Source organism: Palaemon carinicauda, chromosome 2, assembly GCF_036898095.1.
Source record: "Palaemon carinicauda isolate YSFRI2023 chromosome 2, ASM3689809v2, whole genome shotgun sequence".
NCBI lineage: Eukaryota > Metazoa > Arthropoda > Malacostraca > Decapoda > Palaemonidae > Palaemon > Palaemon carinicauda.
In genome coordinates, this window is record NC_090726.1 from 51,369,682 (window position 1) to 51,393,713 (window position 24,032).

At 37.7% G+C, this 24,032-nt stretch overlaps 1 protein-coding gene across 1 annotated transcript in view; it reads right to left on the reverse strand.

The window, feature by feature from the left end:
- Window positions 1-2,331: 2,331 nt before the first annotated feature.
- The window catches only part of LOC137624975 (ATP synthase subunit s, mitochondrial), a 339,973-nt gene continuing 318,272 nt past the window's right edge, over window positions 2,332-24,032 (reverse strand). The window contains exon 7 of the mRNA XM_068355919.1: window positions 2,332-2,801. The gene's annotated coding sequence lies outside the window, so the exon portion shown is untranslated. The remainder of the gene's footprint in view (window positions 2,802-24,032) is intronic.

The window sequence follows — 24,032 nt, forward strand, 5'->3', positions numbered from 1 at the left end:
GTCACTGTTAGGAACATTCTCTCTCTCTCTCTCTCTCTCTCTCTCTCTCTCTCTCTCTCTCTCTCTCTTGTCAGTCTGTTTTCTATATCTCATTACAGCAAATTTGCCTGGGACGGAACTGGACGAAGAAGTCAACTGGTAGGTTTTTGCCTGTAGTACTCTCACCGCCTGTCGTCCCAGAGTCAATGCGGCGTCCCGCTGTCTATTTTCGGTGCCGCACAAGTACTCACATTCACGAGCACCTGCAGTACAGTATCCTACGTCTGTTTGTTTCCTTTTTTTTCCATAAATAAATATGGATGATAATTTTGAGGTAGATCTCGTAATATCGTTCTTAGAGGCTAATACTTTTATATGGGATAATTGTCTGGAAGACTATAAATGCCCTTTATAAGTAACTTTGAAAGATTTAAAATAGACCTAACATGAATGTTTATAACTGATAGGGAAAGACAGTGTACGAGAATTAATAAAAAAATCATACGGCCGCACACACACACACACACACACACACACACACACACATATATATATATATATATATATATATATATATATATATATATATATATATATATATATATATTATTGATTTAGAAGGGGCCTAGTTGTTATTTCTTGACTATCTGACCTTCTTAAGTAAACGCCAGCTCAAAACATTTATTATCTGGTTAAGAACATCATCAGTGAAGATATGTCATTAATATATTTATGCAACTAGTATTGACATACTTATAAAGTCTGTGATGGTTCATATGGGTAATATATTTCCACATAAAGCCGTAAGGAAATCGTGCTAAAAGCAATCACAGGGTATGTGATTGAGCATGGATCCTTATTCAAAACTTTTAAGGACTACTCACGTCCTTCTAATCTAAATGAAGAAGTCTTTCAGAGACACTCCAAAATCATATCAATGTTTTCTGGTCTCAATTAGTGTCATAACTAAAGAGCAAATTTACCTTTCATCGTCTCGGGTTGAACATTGCTCGGTTAAAGCCACACTGGAACGTACACAACTCAATTCTAATGTTACTCGTGATATTTTTAAAAGGTTTGTCAGACAGATTCAATAGCATGGCCAAGGACGACTGATCAAGTTTCTAGAAGTTGTCTTTTCTTTTTTTTATTTTCATTATTAAAATCTTCCAAACTGTTGTTAGTGTCCGCTTCTCTGTAGTCATGTTCATTTCGTTGTTTGGCTTTTAATATTTAGTTTCCATTTTTGTCTTTTTCCACACAGGCCTGCTTTCCCTATTGAGGTCTTAAGGCTGGTAACATTTACACGTTTTACAACTAGGGTTGCATCTTGGTTTGTATTAAGAATCATAATTAAGGTAATTGACCAAAAGTTAACAGTAAAAACAAAATCCCTTTAAAAATATTAGGGAAATATAGGTTTCAACATGGTAGACCAAGGTTATCTAGGCAAGTTACGTCATTCATTCGGCAGTTCCCAGCACTTAGCCTCATTGCAAATTCTAGAACTAATTTTATTGAAAGATTTTCCCCTAGTTTCCTATAAATAACGTCCTGTAAAACATCACATGACTTATTTCTGATACTGCCTTTCAACTAAAGGAATTGTAAATTGATACGTTTTTCATGTAAATCATTAAGTTACTCCATCAATTATACGAAAATACCAATTCCTTATGCAAGAAACCAACTAGTACTGAATATTAATAAACTGTTTAAACTGTCATTACGTGTATCAAATACAAGTGACGAGCTTAAAGATATGCATATTGACATGTGAACTTTGATTTCAAAATAAAAATTAAAGTATTCCTAAAGTTTCTGTCAGTATGTATGTGAAATAAAGAAGAATGTTTACCTAAACTGCAAAGTTAATGGATAGTATCAAAGGAAACAAATACAATTTAAAATCTTTTTATTACTTATCTACAATGGCAACTTATTATAAACAACTGTTCAAATACTTGTTTTGTTCATTCATAAACTGTAACTTAAAATTCAAATTTGCTACATACTTTAACATCCCAGGCCAGTCCTACTTATTACAGGCTGGCCCCACAGTCTGAGAAATTAACTAGTTTCATTTTGTAAACATTCTTAATAACTACCAGGGTAAAAAAGCCCCTGTCCGGAGAGAAGCTCCGGGCAATCTAAAGAAGAAGAATTAATAACTACCAGTTAAAGCAGAGGTACAAACCAAAATAAAAGACCCAAAACAAGGAAATAGAAATGAGCAGTATTTTATACAAAAAAAGTTGAACTGAATATTCGTTCTAACTGCATGAAAGCCCAAATCTTCAATCATTAACATGAATACTACTGTAAAAAAAAAAAAAAAAAAAAAAAAAAAATGGGGGTCATCTAATTCTTATTACGCGTTATTTTGGGTGATCAACTTCCAATTTTGAGCTGTTGTTAGATACATTATTTCTTAACAAACCACGAAGTAAAAGTTTCTTGAGCTTCAATTTGAGACGGTGTCAATAACCTTAGATGTCAGGAGAACCTTAAATCAATCAATCAATCAAACATTTTAGTGATTACATCATACAACTTTTTATCAACATAATGTTTATACTTAATTAAGTTGTCTTCCACGTATGTAATAAATGTATATACTATAAAAATGTAAATCTGTTTATTAACATTTATAGAAACCTCTTCGTAAAGCCCTGAGTCATCTTGTACAGATTTGGGGGCTAAGACTGTAAGAAGCAAGCCCCGGGAAATAAGTATCCATCCATCTTGTGCAGATCAAAGTAAAAGTTACTGTGATTTTACTACTACTCCGACTAAGTATCAGGTTCTCCCCATCTCCATTCCTGTAAATCAAAATTAGCATATTATTAATAAGATTAAAATGGCTGGAAAAGTAAATAAATTAAAAACAAAATTACTTTTAAGATCACGTTTACCACCTACACAAATTCACCAATCAATTCAATATGCTACCATATTCCATTGACTTGATCCTTCAAACTGAGTCCCTCCTATAACCAATGATGTAGAATTGTACTTGTGCATCAGAGGCTATTTTCATCTCGGGGAAAAAAAAATCCCTTTCTATTACTCTTCCTTAGTCCAACGACTTGAACCTTCTAAATGAGTCATTCCTTTACCCAATAATGTACCCTTGTACTTCTTCGTCAAAGGATATTTTCTACTAAAAATATAAAAAAACAAATAAAATTTTTTTCACTCGATCCTTCAAATTCCAATAACTCGATCCTCCCAAATGAGTCCATCCTTTGCCCAATGATATAGACTTGTACTTCTGCATCAAAGGATATTTTCTCCTTAAAGAAAAAAACTTTTCACTCATTCCTTCCTATTCCAATAACTTGATTTTCCCAAATGAGTCCATCCTTTACCTAATGATGTGGACTTGTACTTCTGCATCAAAGGATACATACATATACCAAAGGCACTTCCCCCAATTTTGGGGGGTAGCCGACATCAACAATGAAGACAAAACAAAAAGGGGACCTCTACTCTCTACGTTCCTCCAGCCTAACCAGGGACTCAGCCGAGTTCAGCTGGTACTGCTAGGGTGCCACAGCCCAACCTCCCACATTATCCACCACAGATGAAGCTTCATAATGCTAAATCCCCTACTGCTGCTACCTCCGTGGTCATCTAAGGCACCGGAGGAAGCAGCAGGGCCTACCGGAACTGCGTCACAATCGCTCGCCATTCATTCCTATTTCTAGCACGCTCTCTTGCCTCTCTCACATCTATCCTCATATCACCCAGAGCTTTCTTCACACCATCCATCCACCCAAACCTTGGCCTTCCTCTTGTACTTCTCCCATCAACTCTTGCATTCATCACCTTCTTTAGCAGACAGCCATTTTCCATTCTCTCAACATGGCCAAACCACCTCAACACATTCATATCCACTCTAGCCGCTAACTCATTTCTTACACCCGTTCACACCCTCACCACTTCGTTCCTAACTCTATCTACTCGAGATACACCAGCCATACTCCTTAGACACTTCATCTCAAACACATTCAATTTCTGTCTCTCCATCACTTTCATTCCCCACAACTCCGATCCATACATCACAGTTGGTACAATCACTTTCTCATATAGAACTCTCTTTACATTCATGCCCAACCCTCTATTTTTTACTACTTTAACTGCCCCCAACACTTTGCAACTTTCATTGACTCTGACGTACATCTGCTTCCACTCCACCATTTGCTGCAACAACAGACCCCAAGTACTTAAACTGATCCACCTCCTCAAGTAACTCTCCATTCAACATGACATTCAACCTTGCACCACCTTCCCTTCTCGTACATCTCATAACCTTCCTCTTACCCACATTAACTCTCAACTTCCTTCTCTCACACACCCTTCCAAATTCTGTCACTAGTCGGTCAAGCTTCTCTTCTGTGTCTGCTACCAGTACAGTATCATCTGCAAACAACAACTGATTTACCTCCCATTCATGATCATTCTCGCCTACCAGTTTTAAACCTCGTCCAAGCACTCGAGCATTCCGCTCTCTCACCACTCCATCAACATACAAGTTAAACAACCACGGCGACATCACACATCCCTGTCTCAGCCCCACTCTCACCGGAAACCAATCGCTCACTTCATTTCCTATTCTAACACATGCTTTACTAACTTTGTAGAAACTTTTCACTGCTTGCAACAACCTTCCACCAACTCCATATAACCTCATCACATTCCACATTGCTTCCCTATCAACTCTATCATATGCTTTCTCCAGATCCATAAACGTAACATACACCTCCTTACCTTTTGCTAAATATTTCTCGCATATCTGCCTAACTGTAAAAATCTGATTCATACAACCCCTACCTCTTCTAAAACCACCTTGTACTTCCAAGATTGCATTCTCTGTTTTATCCTTAATTCTATTAATCATTACTCTACCATACACTTTTCCAACTACACTCAACAAACTAATACTTCTTGAATTACAACACTCATGCACATCTCCCTTACCCTTATATAGTAGTACAATACATGCACAAACCCAATCTACTGGTACCATTGACAACATAAAACACATATTAAACAATCTCACCAACCATTCAAGTACAGTCACACCCCCTTCCTTCAACATCTCAGCTTTCACACCATCCATACTAGATGCTTTTCCTACTCTCGTTTCATCTAGTGCTCTCCTCACTTCCTCTATTGTAATCTCTCTCTCATTCTCATCTCCCATCACTGGTACCTCAACACCTGGAACAGCAATTATATCTGCCTCCCTATTATCCTCAACATTCAGCAAACTTTCAAAATATTCCGCCCATCTTTTCCTTGCCTCCTCTCCTTTTAACAACCTTCCATTTCCATCTTTCACTGTCTCTTCAATTCTTGCGCCAGCCTTCCTTACTCTCTTCACTTCTTTCCAAAACTACTTCTTATTCTCTTCATATGACTGACCCAGTCCCTGACCCCACCTCAGGTCAGCTGCCCTCTTTGCCTCACGTACCTTGCGCTTTACTTCCACCTTTTTCTCTCTATATTTTTCATACTTCTCTATACTATTACTCTGCAGCCATTCTTCAAAGCCCTCTTTTTCTCTTCCACTTTTACCTTCACTCCTTCATTCCACCATTCACTGCCCTTCCTCATGCTGCCTCCAACAACCTTCTTGCCACATACATCACTTGCAATCCCAACAAAATTTTCTTTTGCTAACTTCCACTCCTCCTCTAAATTACCAGTTTCTCTTACTCTCACCTCGTCATATGCCATTTTCAACCTTTCCTGATATTTACTTTTTACCCCAGGTTTTATTAGCTCTTCAACCCTCATTAGCTCCCTTTTACATCCACCTACTTTATTCCCCCACTCTTTTGCTACAACTAATTTTCCTTCCACCAAAAAATGATCAGACATACCGTTAGCCATACCCCTAAACACGTGCACGTCTTTCAATCTTCCAAACATTCTTTTAGTTATCAACACATAATCCATCAATGCCCTTTCTACTACTCTTCCATTTGCCACTCTCACCCATGTATACTTATTTCTATCTTTCTTTTTAAAAAAGCTAGCACTTATTACCATCTCTTGTTCAACACACATATCTACCAGTCTCTCACCACTCTCATTTTCACCTGGTACGCCATACTTCCCAATGACACCTTCTACCTCTCCAGCGCCCACTCTAGCATTTAAGTCACCCATGACAACTACATAATTCCTTCTACCCAGTCCTTCTACACACCTAGTTAATTCATTCCAGAACTCATTCCGCTCTTCTTCACTTTTCTCACTACCTGGCCCATACGCACTGACAAACGCCCAACATTCCCTACCCAACCTAACCCTTACCCACATTAACCTAGATGATATCTCCTTCCATTCCACTACTTTACCTGTCATCCATTCACTCAGCAATAAAGCCACACCCTCTCTCGCTCTTCCCCTTTCAATCCCAGACACTCTACCAGACATTTCACCAAACATCACTTCACCCTTTCCTTTCATCTTTGTCTCACACAAGGCCAATACATCCATCCTTCTACTTCTAAACATACTTCCAATCTCACATCTTTTACTCTCTATCGTACTACATCCACGCACATTCAAACACCCCAAAACTAGAGTGCGGGGAGCAGTCACTCTCCCCCCAGCTCCATCTCTTTGTTGCTGTCTCAAAGGATACTTTTACAGGAGAGGGGGTTCCCAGCCCCCTCGTCCCGTCCCTTTTAGTCGCCTTTTACGACACGCAGGGATAACGTTGGCGCTATTCTAATTTTTATATGCCCCCGCGGCCACAGGGGGCATAAAGGATATTTTCTCAAAAAAAAAAAAAAAAAAAAAAAAAAAAAAAAAAAATATTCACTCGTTCCTTCATATTCACTTAACACGATCCTTCCAACTGTGTCCATCCTTTACCCAATGATGTAGACTTGCAATTCTGCATCAGAGGATATTGTCTCCTCAAAAAAAAAAAAAAAAAAAAAAAAAAAAAAAAAAAAAAAAAAAAAAAAAAAAACCTTTTCACTTGTTCCTTCATATTCCATCAACTTGATCCTTCCAACTGGATCCATCCTTTACCCAATGATGCAGGCTTGCAATTCTGTACCAAAGGATATTTTCTCATCAAAAAAAAAAAAAACTTTCATTCTTTCACATCCTGTCAACTTGATCCTTCCAACTGAATCCATTCTTTACCCAATGATATGGACTTGTACTTTTGCATCAAAGGATATTCTAAAAAAAAAAAAAAAAAAAAAAAAAAAAAAAAAAAAAAAAAAAACTTTCTCTCATTATTTCATATCTGGTGAACTTGATCCTTCTATCTGAATCCATCCTTCTCCCAATGATGTAGACTTGCACTTCTGCATCAAAGGATATTTCCTCCTTAAAAAAAAAAAAAAAAAAACCTTTCTCTCGTTCTTCCATGGTCCATCAAGTTATCCTTCCATCCGAGTCTATCCTTCACCCAATGATATAGGGTTTGTACCACTTGCATCAAAGGATATTTTCTCCTCAGAAATGTGTCCCTTTCCTTTTATCTTCCATAGTCTATCAGTTTGATCCTTCCAACTGAATCCATCCTTCTCCCAATGACGTAGACTTGTACTTCTGCATCAAAGGATATTTCCTCCTAAAAAAAAAAAAAAAAAAAAAAACTTTTCTCTCGTTCTTCCATGGTCCATCAACTTATCTTTCCAACCGAGTCTATCCTTCACCCAATGATGTAGGGTTTGTACCACCTGCATCAAAGGATATTTTCTCCTCGGAAATGTGTCCCTTTTTTTGTCTTCTATTGTCCATCAACTTTATCCTTCCAATAGAGTCCACCCTTGACCCGATGATGTAGCGCTTGTACCACCTGCATTAAAGGATATTTCCTTCTCAATTAAGTGTCTCTTCTCTTTCGTTCTTCCGTAGTCCATCAAAATATCCTTCCGAGTCCATCCTTTACCCAATGATGTAGACTTGTACTTCTGTTCATAGAGTCTTATCCAAGGAATTTACAGTGAACAGCGGAATACTCCAAGGGAATTTGCTGTCACCTACGTTGTTTATTCTCCTCATGGATTTTTTAATGCATAGAACAATCGGAGATGGTGGAGAAGGATTGGACTGGGTTGGTGATAGGAATTTAGCAGACCTAAAGTATGCTGATGATGCTGTCCTTGTTGGCAGAACACCAAAGGATTTGAAATGCTTGCTTACCAGAATGCGTGAAATATCATACGAGGCGGGGCTGAAGATAAACAAAAGAAAGACAAAGATGATGAGAATGGAGTATGCAATGGCAGATGAAATATCATTGGAAGGAGAAAGAATGAATGAGGTAGAATAATTTAACTATTTAAGAACTACCATCGCCAAAACAGGCTCTTTGGAATTAGTTTAGTGAAAGATCAGACTATGGCTACGTTAAGTAAAATTTGTAAATAGAATCGTCAGAAATTACATATAAAAATCAGACTTTATATCAGTTTAGTGAGATCAGTGTTACTCTAAGGATATGCGTCATGGTATGACAATGAAACAATCTCCAATAGCTTTAGTAGCTTTGAGAACAAAGCACTCAGAAGGATATTGGGAGTTGAAAAGCAGGACATAATTAGAAAAGAAACTATAAGAGAGATTACCTGAGTGCCATATGTGGATGAGATTATGATGAGTGGTAAATGGAGAATGGTTTAGGCATGCTCTTCCCACTCCTCAAAAGAGATTAGTCCACCAAACGTTCAGCTGGGTTCCACAAGAGTTAGAAGACCCATGTCTACAATGGTTGAGGGCTATGAAGCGCGAAGTAGGAGATGAAAGGAGAAGTATTGAATTAAAAGCTCAAGATAGAGACGACTGGCGAAATGAGATATCATTAAGATAGAAATGAAAACCTATTATTCGGTAGTAAGCGGTACTTGGCTACAAAATGTTATTTTTTTTTTTTTTTACGTGAGCAATAATGTCGTAAGTCAACCTACTTACTATGACGATTTGTAGTGTAGCTAAATAATGAATCCAGGTAGAAACTCAAATATGTATTAGCGAGCTAAATTAATTATTTATGTGAATAAGAAAAAAAACATGCATATCGTTAAAAATAACTTGAATAATCGTAAATCAAATAGACAATAAATATTTGTTGTTATGTAACAAACCCTACAAATTGTTGTTTACGTCAAAGTACTCATCATACATACATACATATACCAAGGCACTTCCCCCAATTTTGGGGAGTTGCCGACATCAACAAATGAAACAAAACAAAAAGGGGACCTCTACTCTCTACGTTCCTCCCAGCCTTTTACAATCCTTTTTGCTCCATAAAAAGCTAGAAATAAAATACCATTTCAAAGGTATTATGAATCATGACAATTGTGTGCAAACTCACAAATATGGCCAATAATTATCCATGCATTGTTTGCTTGCTTGTTAGATTATCCATGCACTCGTAAAATTCTTGCGTAATAGACCGTCTAAACAGGTCTTGCCTTCTCTATCATTTTATGTAAATAATTAAGTAATGAAAATGGCAATGGAAATCGGAACGAATTTCCTATAAAAATCACATATAAAATATATATCTTGTTAAAAAATAATTAAGCAATTGTAGAGTAAAGACGGAAAATCAATATAATTGTTCAGTGGCTATTTTCCTCTTGGTAAGGATAGAAGAGCAGCTCTTCTAGGAGAAGGACACTCCAAAATTAAACCATTGTTCTTTGGTCTTGGATAGTGCCATAGCCTCTGTACCATGGTCTTTCACTGTCCTGGGATACAGTTCTCTTGCTTGAGGGTACACTTGTAGCTTATCAAATAATAATAGTAATTAATATCAATAATTCGTTTTTATCTTCGTGTAAGTAAATTCATAATCGAGTTTATATAGAAAAGTTTAGACTTTTATACCAATTTTGCACCATGTAAAACATGAACGATACCATTTCAAACGGTAGATGAAACATGACAATTGCATTTATTTGCACATCCTGATATGGTAGAAAAAATTATCTCACTCTCTCTCTCTCTCTCATAAAATAGAAGCATTGTAACGATCTTCAGAAAGTTTGAATGACTCAGTTATTAAGAACAAGATGTGTGTGATGATTTACAATTGGGTTGCCATCGCACGAGGGTCTACCCCTCTTTTATTCTTCTCCTGTTACTGTACTTCCCTTTCTACCTTTTCCTTATTCCTTCCGATCCCGAGTTCCTGCCTCCGAGCTATAAACTGGATTGTATCGAGGGGTACACTTCCTCTCCCCATATTCCCCACTTTCCTTATCCTTATCCTGATTCTGATCCTGAAAACGGTTGTTAAATGTATTTCTTAACTTTAGCTACAAACTTGAATGAACTTTACTTAATAACGAAAAAACGTCCCATTCTCGATCTCAGAATTGGTCTATCTTGTATATGTTGGTACAATATGAAACTTTTCTTCATCATCAATACAAATCAGAAAATGCAGATGATTTGCATAGTGTGGGTTATTTTCATAAACTATCTGTTATCCAGATAACCAAATAAATGGTCTATTATCTAGTGAATTATATTTAATGGAAGATACAAAATAAACAAAATCAGAGGAACCCAAAGCTTATGAGAAAACAGCATTGCAAGGAGAATTGAGGAAGGTGCCTAATAGTGCGGAATTTAAGGGCTGGTCAGCAAGTGCAAGGTGTGGTGGCAAATACCAAAAAAAATGATGTAGCGTAACTGTTAGATACAAAAATGCTATTTGGCACTCCAGCTGGTTTCTACTTAGTAGCCGTGGATAGCTTGGGTGGATGAGATGACCAAAGTCATAGCACTATCTGAAGATTTCCCAATTTACTTAAATTCATAGCTTGGGTGGACGAGATGACCAAAGTCATAGCACAATCTGAAGATTTCTCAATTTACTTAAATTCATAAAAGAAAGTGATAGATGTCGCCCTATCATTCAACAATATTCCATTATCATGCTTAAAAATTAATACTTTATGATATCTTCTACTTCTATCAAGGGTAGTAGAAAACTTTTTCCTAACCCTCTGATTTTGATTTTCTGCATTATACTGCAGGGGCTTCATTGATCTAAGGTATGTATTCTATTTTCCAGTCCACATTTTCTTTAATCTTACCACTTTCCAGAAAGTTACATTTGTTAATGCATTGTCTTCATACCCATTTTATGGGGAATTTCTACATGCTTTAGTAAAAGACCCCAGGTGTATTTTTAAGTATTTATTACTTTTTCTGATAATGCAATAATATTCATCAAAATTTATCTTCATTGGACATTCAGTATATAGCCTTCACTACAGTAGAAATATATTTCAAAAGTGGTAATCACTACTTTACTCTTCATTCTCTACTGTCAAAAATTCAAGAGATAATATAAATGATCATAACTTATCAAAGTGGAAGTAACCTGTTAATTCCGTGATCGCGAGCGACGTTGGACGCCTGTTTTGAACATAATAGAACGTTTTGCATTGGAACTCTGTAATTCCCAATAATTATCAACGTTCTGTAACATTATATTAATTTCATAGAGGTAATAAATTTAAATCTGCATTACTATAAACTAAGCAACTTTGCACTTGTCTGTGATGGGAAAGAGGGAGTAAACCTATTTGGCTTCTTCTTCTTTAGATTGCCCGGAGTGAACAGTTAATAAGTTCCACAATCCACACAATGATAAATTTCTACGATTTACAAAGCTCATGGTTATTGACCTAACTCTTCATCTGAACTAGGCCTACATGAATGGCCTATAATCAATAAATCTATTCAGTGAATCTTTGTAGACGGGAGCAATGGAGAGTGAACGAGAAGGGGTGGTATGCAAAAAATTATCGAAAATTATAGGTACTATTCTTAACAGCAAATTCTCTTCTCAGAAATATATTTAAAACAAAAATTGGCATACTGAACGAGTCTAATACTTCAATACATGTTTTGCAAAGGATATGTGTTAATTTTGCCATGGTATGCATATGTTCCACGATCTCTTAGCAACTGATGCATCTAAAGTTGATGGGAATTATATTAAATTTCTTTTGCCCTACCATTTGTAATTTTGCAGTCATCGTTTGACCGAATATCTATCAATGGAATTAACACGACCTGGTCTGCTACTGGATATGTTTATTTTTTTTCAGATTTCAAAATGGGAGGCATATATAGGATACTATACACTGTAGCCTAATGCGCTACGACAACTGCGTTGGTTGATTGATTTAAAGTTTTCTGGCATCCTAACATTTAAGGTCATTGAGGCCTATATCATTTATTATATATAAAAATAACGGATTTTGAGCGAAGCAAAAAATCTATTTTTGGGTGAGATAGCCATGTCGTCCTGATGGAAGGTTCCTATAAGTAGCTTCCAAGGGATATATGAACTACAGTGATATTCCCAGAGAATTTACCTTTAGGTCTCCAGAATTCTAACTCCTGGCACAAATATCCTTAAATTTTCTCTTAAGGATATCGCATAATTCAGAGGATGTATGCTTGATAAGACACATAGTGATCTTCACCCCGAATAGCGTATTCGCCTTAAGGGGGAAGAGTGGCAAATTTGGAAGGGGAGCCGTTATCAAGGTTACCCTATTTCCCATACTACAGTTGAGTATCAAGATGGCGCCATATTCAAGATGGCGGTTATTCCTTGTAGCATTGAGCATGGTGCTACAGATATAGTAGTTTCGGGAGGGATCTTGCCAAGGCCTTTTCTATAGAAAAAAAGAGCGGGTCCATCAGGATGACATGGCTATCTCACCCAAAAATAAATTTTTCGCTTCGCTCAAAATCCGTTTTTTGGGCTCAAGCCATGTCGTCCTGATGGAAGTTTACCAGAGAATTACTAGAAAGTACTGTATCTGTGGATTTTTATAGGTGCCTTAACCTTGGGACAATTTTTCTATGGTCATCTGGACCATTGAGACAAATGACGTTACTGTTATCCGTCATTACCACTAATCATAGACAATGTTAGTGCTTCCTGTCCCTTGCAGGGAAGAGTCATACTAGTCAGTAGAAAAGGGGCCTCAAGGTTAGCATATATTGTATGAAAAACCCTAAGTATCCACCCGACATACAGATGGTCTCACGGTTTGTATATATTGTCGGAACAATATAAGTGTCAACTATATCCATTGTTTGTAAGCATACAATGATATGAGGTTTACTTAAATAAATAGGTACGAGAACTCTGGCATATTTAACGTGCAAATTGCAGGGCGAAATAGGACGCAATTTCATTCTAATAGACATTTATTTCGAATAAATGACTAAATGAAAAAGGAGTGAAACGAATGTAACGTGTTAAAGGAATCATACGTGCAACGTATACATAAAACATTTTTCCTCCCTGAAAGGGAAGGAATGATGAGTGCCACTCTAAAGCTGAAAATTTTGATAAATTTTCCCAATATAAATTCTGTAAATGTTGTATACTATCAACACTGTGTACTATGTACACACGGCACAAGTGTTATCTGTATAATTCCATTCCTAAGATTTTGAACAGTCTTAGTGTCACCATGGTGACACTCACTTGAAAGGTATCGCACAGGAAGTGTCAACACCTTTTCACCCTAATTGATAGTCCTAATCAATTAACTGTTCATCGCAGCACTAGACGACAGGTTTTAATACACTACCTGCCGCCACCACATAATGCTTCAGTTCATGGACTTGCTTTGTGTAGTGTTTGTAGAACACTCAGGATGATTTCCATCCAGTATATGAGCGAAGACGCTCAAAGTCCATATACTGAAAAAAGTTCAGTGATGAAGCAATTTTCCTCGGATCATAACCTGCGGGTGTACTGTCAGGATCCGCTCTGCGAATGAAGTAGGTGAGCTTCGCCCTCAGTTGTTTTAGGGATAAGTTTGATCCTAAGGTTTCTTCTTTGAAGATCTGTCCTCCCCTGAAGTCTAAAGTTCTACGAAGATAGACCTTTAGACACTCTACTGGACATAGAGAGACATCTTCCTTCAGAGGGCAGATTCTCCAGGGACCCTATCTTTTAGTGGGTAGCTCGTTCTTGGCGAGAAAGGCTGGATTAGGAAAGAGATTCAGTTCTCCCACTTCTGTGAACTGAATGTGGCCCTCATTTCTTGATAGGGCTACTATTTCACTAACTCTAGCCCCTGAGGCTATAGCGAACAGGAAAATAACCTTCTGGGTTAGATCTTTGAGAGAACAATCTTCATTGTTCACAAATGAAGCATAATGTAGGACCTTGTCCAAAGACCATGAGATGGGCTTCGGAGGAGCTGCAGGCCTAAGTCTAGCGCATGCCTTCGGGATCTTGTTAAAGATTTCGTTCGTCAGATCCACTTGAAAGGCATATAGAAGGTCCTCAACATGCTGAGATCCTTCCAAGCAATGGCAGCTCTAGTGGCCTCACAAATAGCCCAAGAGCAACTAGTTCCCTCTAGTGAGGGAACTGAGGCTGTGGCTGGCCCTTGTAACGAACCCAGCACTATCTCAAAGGGTTCAGAAGTTAACTGTCTTCGATTCATCACAGAGAACCCAAAACCTTGATTTCATGATATTCTCACCCTAGCAGTTAAGAAAATATTTGGGATCTCAAAAGGCAGTATAGACTTCCTAAAAGAATATAAGTCTAAATCAACTAGAAGACAATATGAATCGTCTTGGAAAAAGTGGGTTTAAGCAAAAGGACCAAAAGAAATTTTAATAGACTTCTGTCTGTCCTTCTTTATCCACCTTCATAATCAAGGTCTGGCAGCTAACACGATAACTACATGTAAGTCAGCCTTGACTAGACCTCTTCTATATGCCTTTCAAGTGGATCTCCCGAACGAAATCTTTAACAAGATCACGAAGGCATGCGCTAGACTTAGGCTTGCAGCTCCTCCGAAGCCCATCTCATGGTCTTTGGAGAAGGTCCTACATTATGCTTCATCTGTGAACAATGAAGATTGTTCTCTCAAGGATCTAACCCAGAAGATTATTTTCCTGTTCGCTATAGCCTCAGGGGCTAGAGTTAGTGAAATTGTAGCACTATCAAGAAATGAGGGCCACATTCAGTTCACAGAAGTGGGAGAACTGAATCTCTTTCCTAATCCAGCCTTTCTCGCCAAGAACGAGCTACCCACTAAAAGATGGGGTCCCTGGAGAATCTGCCCTCTGAAGGAAGATGTCTATGTCCAGTAGAGTGTCTAAAGGTCTATCTTCAAAGAACTTCAGACTTCAGGTGAGGACAGCTCTTCAAAGGAGAAACCTTAGGATCAAACTTATCCCTAAAACTGAGGGCGAAGCTCACCTACTTCATTCGCAGAGCGGATCCTGACAGTACACCCGCAGGTTATGATCCGAGGAAAATTGTTTCATCCCTGAACTTTTTTCAGTATATGGACTTTGAGTGTCTTCGCTCATCCACTGGGTGGAAATTATCCTGAGTGTTCTACAAACACTACGCAAAGCAAGTCCATGAACTGAAGCATTATGTGGTGGCGGCAGGTAGTGTATTAAAACCTGTCGTCTAGTGCTGCGATGAACAGTTAATTGATTGGGACTATCAATTAGGGTGAAAAAGTGTTGACACTTCCAGTGCGATACCTTTTAAGCAAGTGTCACCATGGTGACACTAAGACTGTTCAAAATCTCAGGAATGGAATTATACAGATAACACTTGTGCCGTGTGTACATAGTACACAGTGTTGATAGTATACAACATTTACAGAATTTATATTGGGAAAATTTATCAAAATTTTCAGCTTTAGAGTGGCACTCATCATTCCTTCCCTTTCAGGGAGGAAAAATGTATACGTTGCACGTATAATTCCTTTAACACGTTACATTCGTTTCACTCATTTTCCATTTAGTCATTTATTCGAAATAAATGTCTATTAGAAAGTAATTGCGTCCTAATTCGCCCTGCATTTTGCACATTAAATATGCTAGAGTTCTCGTACTTATTTATTTAAGTAAACCTCATATCATTGCATGCTTACAAACAATGGATATAGTTGACACTTATATTGTTCCGACAATATATACAAACCGTGAGACCGTCTGTATATTGGGCGGATACTTATGTTTGTTCATACAATATATGCTAACCTTGAGGCCCCTTTTCTAATGTCTAGTATGACTCTTCCCTGCAGGGGGCAGGAAGCACTAACATTGTCTATGATTAGTGGTAATGACGGATAACGGTAACGTCATTTGTCTCAATGGTCCAGATGACCATAAAAAAATTGTCCCAAGGTTAAGGCACCTATGAAAATCCACAGATACAGTACTTTCTAGTAATTTTCTGGTAAACTTCTATCAGGACGACATGGCTTGAGCCAAAAGAACGGATTTTGAGTAAAGCGAAAAATCTATTTTTGGGTGAGATAGCCATGTCGTCCTGATGGACCCGACCTTCTTTTCTATAGAAAAGGCCTTGGCAAGATCCCTCCCGAAACTACTATCTGTAGCACCATGCTCAATGCTACAAGGAATAACCGCCATCTTGAATATAGCACCATCTTGATACTCAACTGTAGTAGGAAATAGGGTAACCTTGATAACAGCTCCCCTTCCAAATTTGCCACTCTTCCCCCTTGAGGCGAATACGCTATTCGGGGTGGAGATTGCTGTGTCGTATCAAGCATACGTCCTCTGAATTATGCGATATCCCTAAGAGAAAATTTAAGGATATTTGTGCCAGGAGTTAGAATTCTGGAGACCTAAAGGTAAATTCTCTGGGAATATCACTGTGGTTCATATATCCCTTGGAAGCTACTTATAGGAACCTTCCATCAGGAAAACATGGCTATCTCACCCAAACCGTTATTTTTATATATAATAAATGATATCGGCTTCAATGACTTTAAATGTCAGGATGCCAGAAAACTTTAAATCAATCAATCAACGCAGTTGTCGTAGCGGATTAGGCTACAGTGTATAGTAGCCTATATATGCCTCCCATTTTGAAATCTAAAAAACATGAACATCTCCAGTAGCAGACCAGGTCGTGTTAATTCCATTGATAGATATTCGATCAAACGATGACTGCAAAATTACAAATGGTAGGGCAAAAGAAATTCAATATAATTCCCATCAACTTTAGATGTGTCAGTTGCTAAGAGATCGTGGAACCATGCTTAACCCTCCTCACTACCTCACTGATCATTACCATTAATGTCTGCCCCACTATATCTTCCTATTTCAATCCTCCACTTCTCTTGATGTAGCTACAAGCTTTTCTAAAACACCCAGAAACAGGGTAGTGGCCCACAAACTATCTGCACATCAAAAACATCCAACCCTGCTCAGACTGTGAACTCCTGGGACTTTATTCTTTCTTTCAAACATGAGTCTTCCTGTACTGTCCTTCTTCACCATCAGCCCCAACGCTGCAGCTATTCCACAACTTCTTCTACCACCATCACCATTTTATTGACCAGAATATTTCAATGTACAAGTTGGTACTGGATTTCCCTTATTTCAAAGACCATATTAAAGACTAGTACCATGATATAAAGTTCTTGAATCTTAACATTGTTAGACAATAAATCTTACCCTTTTACTTCACCAGCTGATATTTTCCCAGCTTTTTTGGGTATATGAAGCTGAAGGTAAACAATAGCAATAGTTCCACCATTTGTCTCCACTCCCCTCAAAATATCTCACCTGACACATCTGTGCGTCATTGCCAGAGACACTGTACATAGTTATTAGGATCCAAGAAGTCCAACGCCAGGTGCACTTTACCTTTTGGTGCCTGCACAATTACCACCAGTGGCAGCAACCCTCTATCCAATGCATTCTCCCATGGCTCCAGTATACCATCTGCAATCCATCCTTCAACAGACCTTTCACATTCTTCTTCCATGCCACCTTATAATGAACGCTTAAAACCTTTCATCTTGTTCATTAGTACCGTTTTCTCCCCGTCTATCAGGAAGTGTTCCACTAGTTATTCAAACTTAGTGTGGAAGTCCAAACCCTAGTTTGTATAAAGGATAGCACACCTCCTTAGTTTGCTGACTGAACACCACCCACCACACACTTGCGTTCTACATCCATCCCCAAAGCAGTCTGTCCAAATCTCACTCCATCCTCACATGTAGTAACAACTCATTTGGCCATTTACAACCATCCCCATTACTAATTCCAATCCTGCAATAATGCCTTTCACTACAATTGCAATCATTCTCGCTATCCTCCTATGTAGCCTCTAGTTTTCCTCATTTGCATCCCTTCCCTTAATGTTCTGCTCTCAAATGCCACTAGGCTAAATTTTCCCTTACAGCTATCAACTAACCATGAACTATGTCCTGTGGTTAAACAGTGTCAACAAGGTCTTTCACTTCTATTAACCCTACCTCAATCTCAACTAGCAACAAGGGGCTAGGAAGTGCCTTTACTTGTTCGAAAGGGTAGCAGAGGACACTACAAATCTCTTCTGGGTGTTTCTCTAGGTCCATCAAAAATGTGATATGTTTCATGCCTTGCTGCATCAATAGCAAGTCAAAGTTGGCTTTGGCTTTGGCTTCATGCAGTCCTTCACTATAACAGGGCCTTGACATCTAAAGCACTGACCCCCTAAACATCATAGCCTCTCTCCTTACCCAAACCAGTACATATTCTTTGACTAAACTGGAACCACCCCATTTCCAGCCAGTTCCACAGTATACGGTGTACTTGAAGAGACATTTTACTAGACTTCTTTTAAGACAATCCATGGGCATAGTCACAAAATGGAGCATTTGCTGCAGTTCCACCGAAATGTAGTCCAGAAACTCACATACATATGCCATCTTATGTTATCTCCAGCCCCTGGTACTTGTACCTATTGGACTGCAATAGCAATTTTAGCAGCAAAAGCAGCCACTTGGTGCCACTCCACTTCACAATGCTACCTCCAGAACCACAAAATTCATGTTTTAATGAACTTAGTTACCTCCCATTAAGGATTTTTTGGGCTCAGGCCATGTCGTCCTGATGGAAGGGTTCCTTTAGGTAGCCTTCTAAGGGATATTTTCTACAGTGATACTCCCAGAGAAATAAACCGAAGGTCTCCAGGATTCTAACTCCTGGCGCGAGTATCCAATTAAGGATTTCGCATAATAACAATCTTCACCCCAAATAGATTTAACTCTTTGATGTAAGGGGGAAGAGTGGCGAAAGGAAGGGGGTGCCGATCTAGGTACCCGGTGGACCTCCTTCCCTATTACTACTACGACGCCATTCCTTTTCTTGTAGCTCTCTAAGGGAGTTGTGCTCCCGTGATTAACCCGGTGTTTTGTTACAACAGATTTTGAGCGAAGCGAAAAATCTATTTTTGGGTGAGATAGCCATGACGTCCTGATGGAAGGTTCCTTCAGTAGCTTCCTTGGGTATATTTATTGGTGTGCTACTGTCTTAAGCACACATTTGAGTATGAGTTGTTTTCAGATGTATTTAAATGGTTTATTGAACACATCTTAGTGGTTTTTAAGTTTTATTGTGAATAACAACTGAGTTAAACATCTCCATCACTGGAGGAAGCTGTGTTGGTCCACATGACCAATTCTGGTGAAGTTTAGATATGAACTGAATAAATTACCGATATCACAAATATCGTATGCTTGCTTTTTCTTAACCAAGTGACGGAATCGGAAGACACCTGCATCCGGTGACGTCACAAACTTTCACACGAAGAGACAATGTGTTGACACTAAGAAAGAATGGCAACTTAGCATCTTACATCCTGCTTACAATTTGAGTGACCATAGCAAATCTCACGGTCAGCTCTTCCAACCAACATGACATATTACGTCATTTGTTTTAAACATGTAATATTACTATTCTAACTATTACATAAGCTCGGCCAGCTATCTCAATTTTTTTTTTTTTTTTACAAAAATTTAACAACAAGCCGAAACATGGTTATTAGGTGTGACTGTACATACGTATCATTCTTTGTTCAAAACTAGCTATATCCAACTGAGGACGAATGTCCAAATAGGCACATCAAAAATAATAACAATAATGCAGACAAAAAAGATATTACCAAAGCAAAAAGAAAAATGCATGATAAAACCAAGATCATATATATGGTACATTGCTAGCAAATGATTACATGGTACCAAAAAACAAAATAAATTCTGACTTACAAATGATTCGGTAACTTGATAAAGAATAATTGTTACCTTTGTCAGAAACAAGATACTCAATTTTTAGTGCACAAATACGAATTCCTGGTACGTACACGTACCACGGTTTCGTACATATATATGTATATTTATATATAGGGCTGATACATTTTATTAGATGCCCATAGATTCTGTTATATATCTTATATTTTTTTTTTTTTTTTCTCTTTTCTTTTTTAACATTCCGGCTTATATATTTTTATTAGATGCCGAGAGAAAAAAATGATTTATATCCTTTTTTATTTTATTTATTTTTTTAAATTTTATTTTAAATGTATTTTTAACAATGCAAATGTAGAGAATTTCTTTAATTACATATTACTAGCGTACTAATCAGCTTTTCATACAAACATCATCCTGACAAATTACTCCCTTAGCGAATGAGGTGGCCACTCATACAGCTTTGAATTGGATCAGGTAGGGGGTATTGTCAGGGCTATTCAACTCGTTCCTTTGTAGCTGCTTGCTGTGCCGTAACCTACGCCAAACAAGGATGTTCACGGCGATAAAAATTAACACCGTTACACAAAAACCAGCTAGTAATATAGGGTGAAGAATCTCTTTGTAAGTCGGTGACAGGTGGTCCTTTTCTGTAAGTTTCATTAAGCGTTTTGCCACACTTCCTTTATAGGGGAGAGGAAGTGCGGGCATTGTAGAGGTCCACGTGAAGTTCGCGAAGTAAGCTCGTTCTCTGATGATTGTCCGTAGGCCAGTCACCATGGAATTCGGGGAAGTCCCGATACAGCCATCTGCTGCGACGAAGATGTTGTTGAAGGATGTGGATCCGTCAGGGCATGATACATTGAAGCCGTCCTTGTCGTATCGTATCCACGAGCCATTATTTAGTCTGCAATTGAATTCTTTATTGTCAAAGGGATAAAGCTTATCCAGACAATTTTCACTTGTATGGGAGAGAGCACCGTCTAGCACTATACCTAACTCGCATGAATCCATCAAGTTTTTACGGAATTCAAATGAGTCAGCTGTACATATTTTTCTATCCATTGCGTCTGAACAGTGAGTTAATTGATTTAAGTCTTTAATGACCGTATATGTTTCCTTGTCTGGGGAAATCAATACGTGTCCTGTCAAACTGGATATTACTGGATTTGAGTGATTCGTCATGAAAGTCGGAAATGGTGATATCCTGTAAGATTGCCAGGCATCAGAAGAATCAAAGGGAATCGTAATCCTAATCTTGTTATTATCTACGTTTACTGTAATTAGGCTGTAATAAAATTCTAACCTATGTTCGTCTAACAAAGGAACATAGCCTAGTTTATCCCTAGTGTTCTCCAGAACTAATTTTAAGTAACGTATAGGCAACAAATGGGGCGACAATACACCTTTAGTTGCTAACGTGATAGCTTCTACATAATCCTTGGATTTCTCAATGAAATGTGCAATTCTGTTATGTATGTGATCTATCTTTGAATCATAATACGTTAATGTTGCTAACAAATCCTGTACTTCCATAATTTGAACGATATTATCTGAATGTTCATTTAACAAATCCATAATTTTATTGATTGAAGCTAACTGATCTCTTAGTTCTGACATAATCAATTCATCTTTATGAGTCAAGAACTCAATTTTCTTATTTTGATTACTAATTTTAAGACGATTGGAAAGTCCTAAACCTAAACTTGCAACAGACCCAAAGATGCTTAATGCAGCATAAATGAACGGATTCCGTCTTTCTTTTTGTTCGTGTCCTACAGTCCACATCAAAAGGTCATAAGCCAAAGATCCTGTCTCTCCAGTCTTATTTTTCAAGTCATCAGATAGCATCTCTGCAACTTTTAATGTTGATCCAAGCAAACTCTTAGTAGTCAAATGAAAATGTCTCCTATGCAACTCATCCAATGATGCAGAAAACCTTGAAATGGCGGTTCTTAAGCTAGTGACATCATTCTCTTGAAGAAAAATTGCTTGCATATGCACTTCGACAATTACGTTGGTTGATGTAATAAAAATGTCTTCTTGTCTTTCAACTATATTTCCATATTTAAAATATATATTCTTAGTCTTAGAACTCATCCCATACGAAAAAAATGTCTGAGCGAACAATATCACTCCCAACAACAAAAAATTCATCTTGGAAACCTGTAACGAGAAAAAATATATGTAATTACTCCTGTATTAAAAAGAAAACTTTTAGTCACAAAAATTAAAATTTTTCCTCACTTCTTTTTAATTTCTTATGTGAGACAATGGTACTATTCTCTCATCCGTGGGTTGGGCTACGTTTTGAATTCTAAACCTATTGGCCGTTAATGTTTCCAAAATGTTAAATGGGCCTTCAAACTTAGGTGTTAGTTTATAGTTGAGCCCTTTTCTGACATTGATTTGAATATAGATGTTATCACCCACGGTATATGTTTTAGTTGGTTTCGCTATTTTATCATGATTCCTTTTCATTATGATTTGTGATTCTTCTAAATTCTTTCGAAGGATATCATATCGACTTATACTTGCATTTATACATTCTTTTAAAGGATTTGATATATTAGTTGTAGGCGTTAATACATGGAAAGGTGTTCTAACTGGGGTACCATACAATGCTTCATGCGGTGACATTTTAATTGATATATGATATGAATGATTCAGAGTACTCAGTGCCGCCGGTATTGCAATATCCCAGTTGGGGTCTGATCCCCCCAGTGTTACCCTCAATATATTTAATATCTTCCTATTTGCTCTTTCCACTAGCCCATTCGACTCTGGGTGATATATCATGGTATTGACCTTCTTTATGTTGAGGAATTCACACAATGAGGTAAGAAAGTGATTATTAAATTCACCACCCGAGTCTGAGATTATCATGTGTGGAATTCCATGTTTACAAATGTAACACTCGTAAAACTTCCTAGCGCATTCAATCGCAGTTTTAGTTTTAAGCGCTATTAGTTCTGTATATCGAGTTAAAGCATCTATAATTACTAAGAGGTGCTTATTTCCTCTGTCTGACTCGTAAAATCCTGTTAACAAATCTAAATGTATTCTTTCAAAGGGTTGATTGGGAACAGGATAAGCTCCTAAGCTAACAGGTGTTTTCGTATGCCCTTTGTTTTCCTGACATGTGCGACAATTAGCTATGTGTCTTTTTATATCTGTAAGCATTGTATGCCAATAAAACAATGATTTGGCTTTCTGTGACATTAATGAGAACCCAGGGTGTCCATGTAATGGATTTGAATGCAACCAATTCAGGACAGTGGAAACAAGTGAGTTTGGTACTACTACCTGGTCGTTAGTTACATGTGGTGTATTGCGGGTTTTCCTTGTCACAGTCCTACACAGAATATTATCTTTGATTACATAATTCTGCTGCTTATACTTTATATATTCTTTTTCTTTATGATTGCCTTTCAAAGCATTTATAATTGTTTCTATTTTCTGATCTTTTCTTTGCTCAGTCTGTAACAATTCAGCACTCCAGCCTAAATCTTCTTGTTCAGATATTGTTTTTACAATAGGCATGGATGTTGATATATCTATTAATTCAGCTAAAGACTCCGTACAAGATGACACGGGGTTGCGTGATAATGCATCCGCAATGATATTTGCTTTCCCAGGTAAATACCCGATTCTTGCGCCAAAATCTTGAATGATTAAATGCCACCGAGTTCGTTTAGGGCTGTGATTGAAGCCTTTAAAGAACTCTGTTAGTGGTTTATGGTCAGTAAGAACCTTAACGGGATAACCGTAAATTATGAACTTAAAATGCACTAGCGAATTAACAATAGCTAGTCCTTCCTTGTCTATTACTGCATACTTACTTTCGGAAGTTCTCAATTTTCGAGAATAGAAAGCTATCGGGAAAAACTGTTTATCATATTGCTGAAGCAATACCCCTCCTACTCCTAAGTCTGAGGCGTCTGTTGCAATGAAGAATTCCTTACCGAAGTCAGGAAATTTTAAGATAGG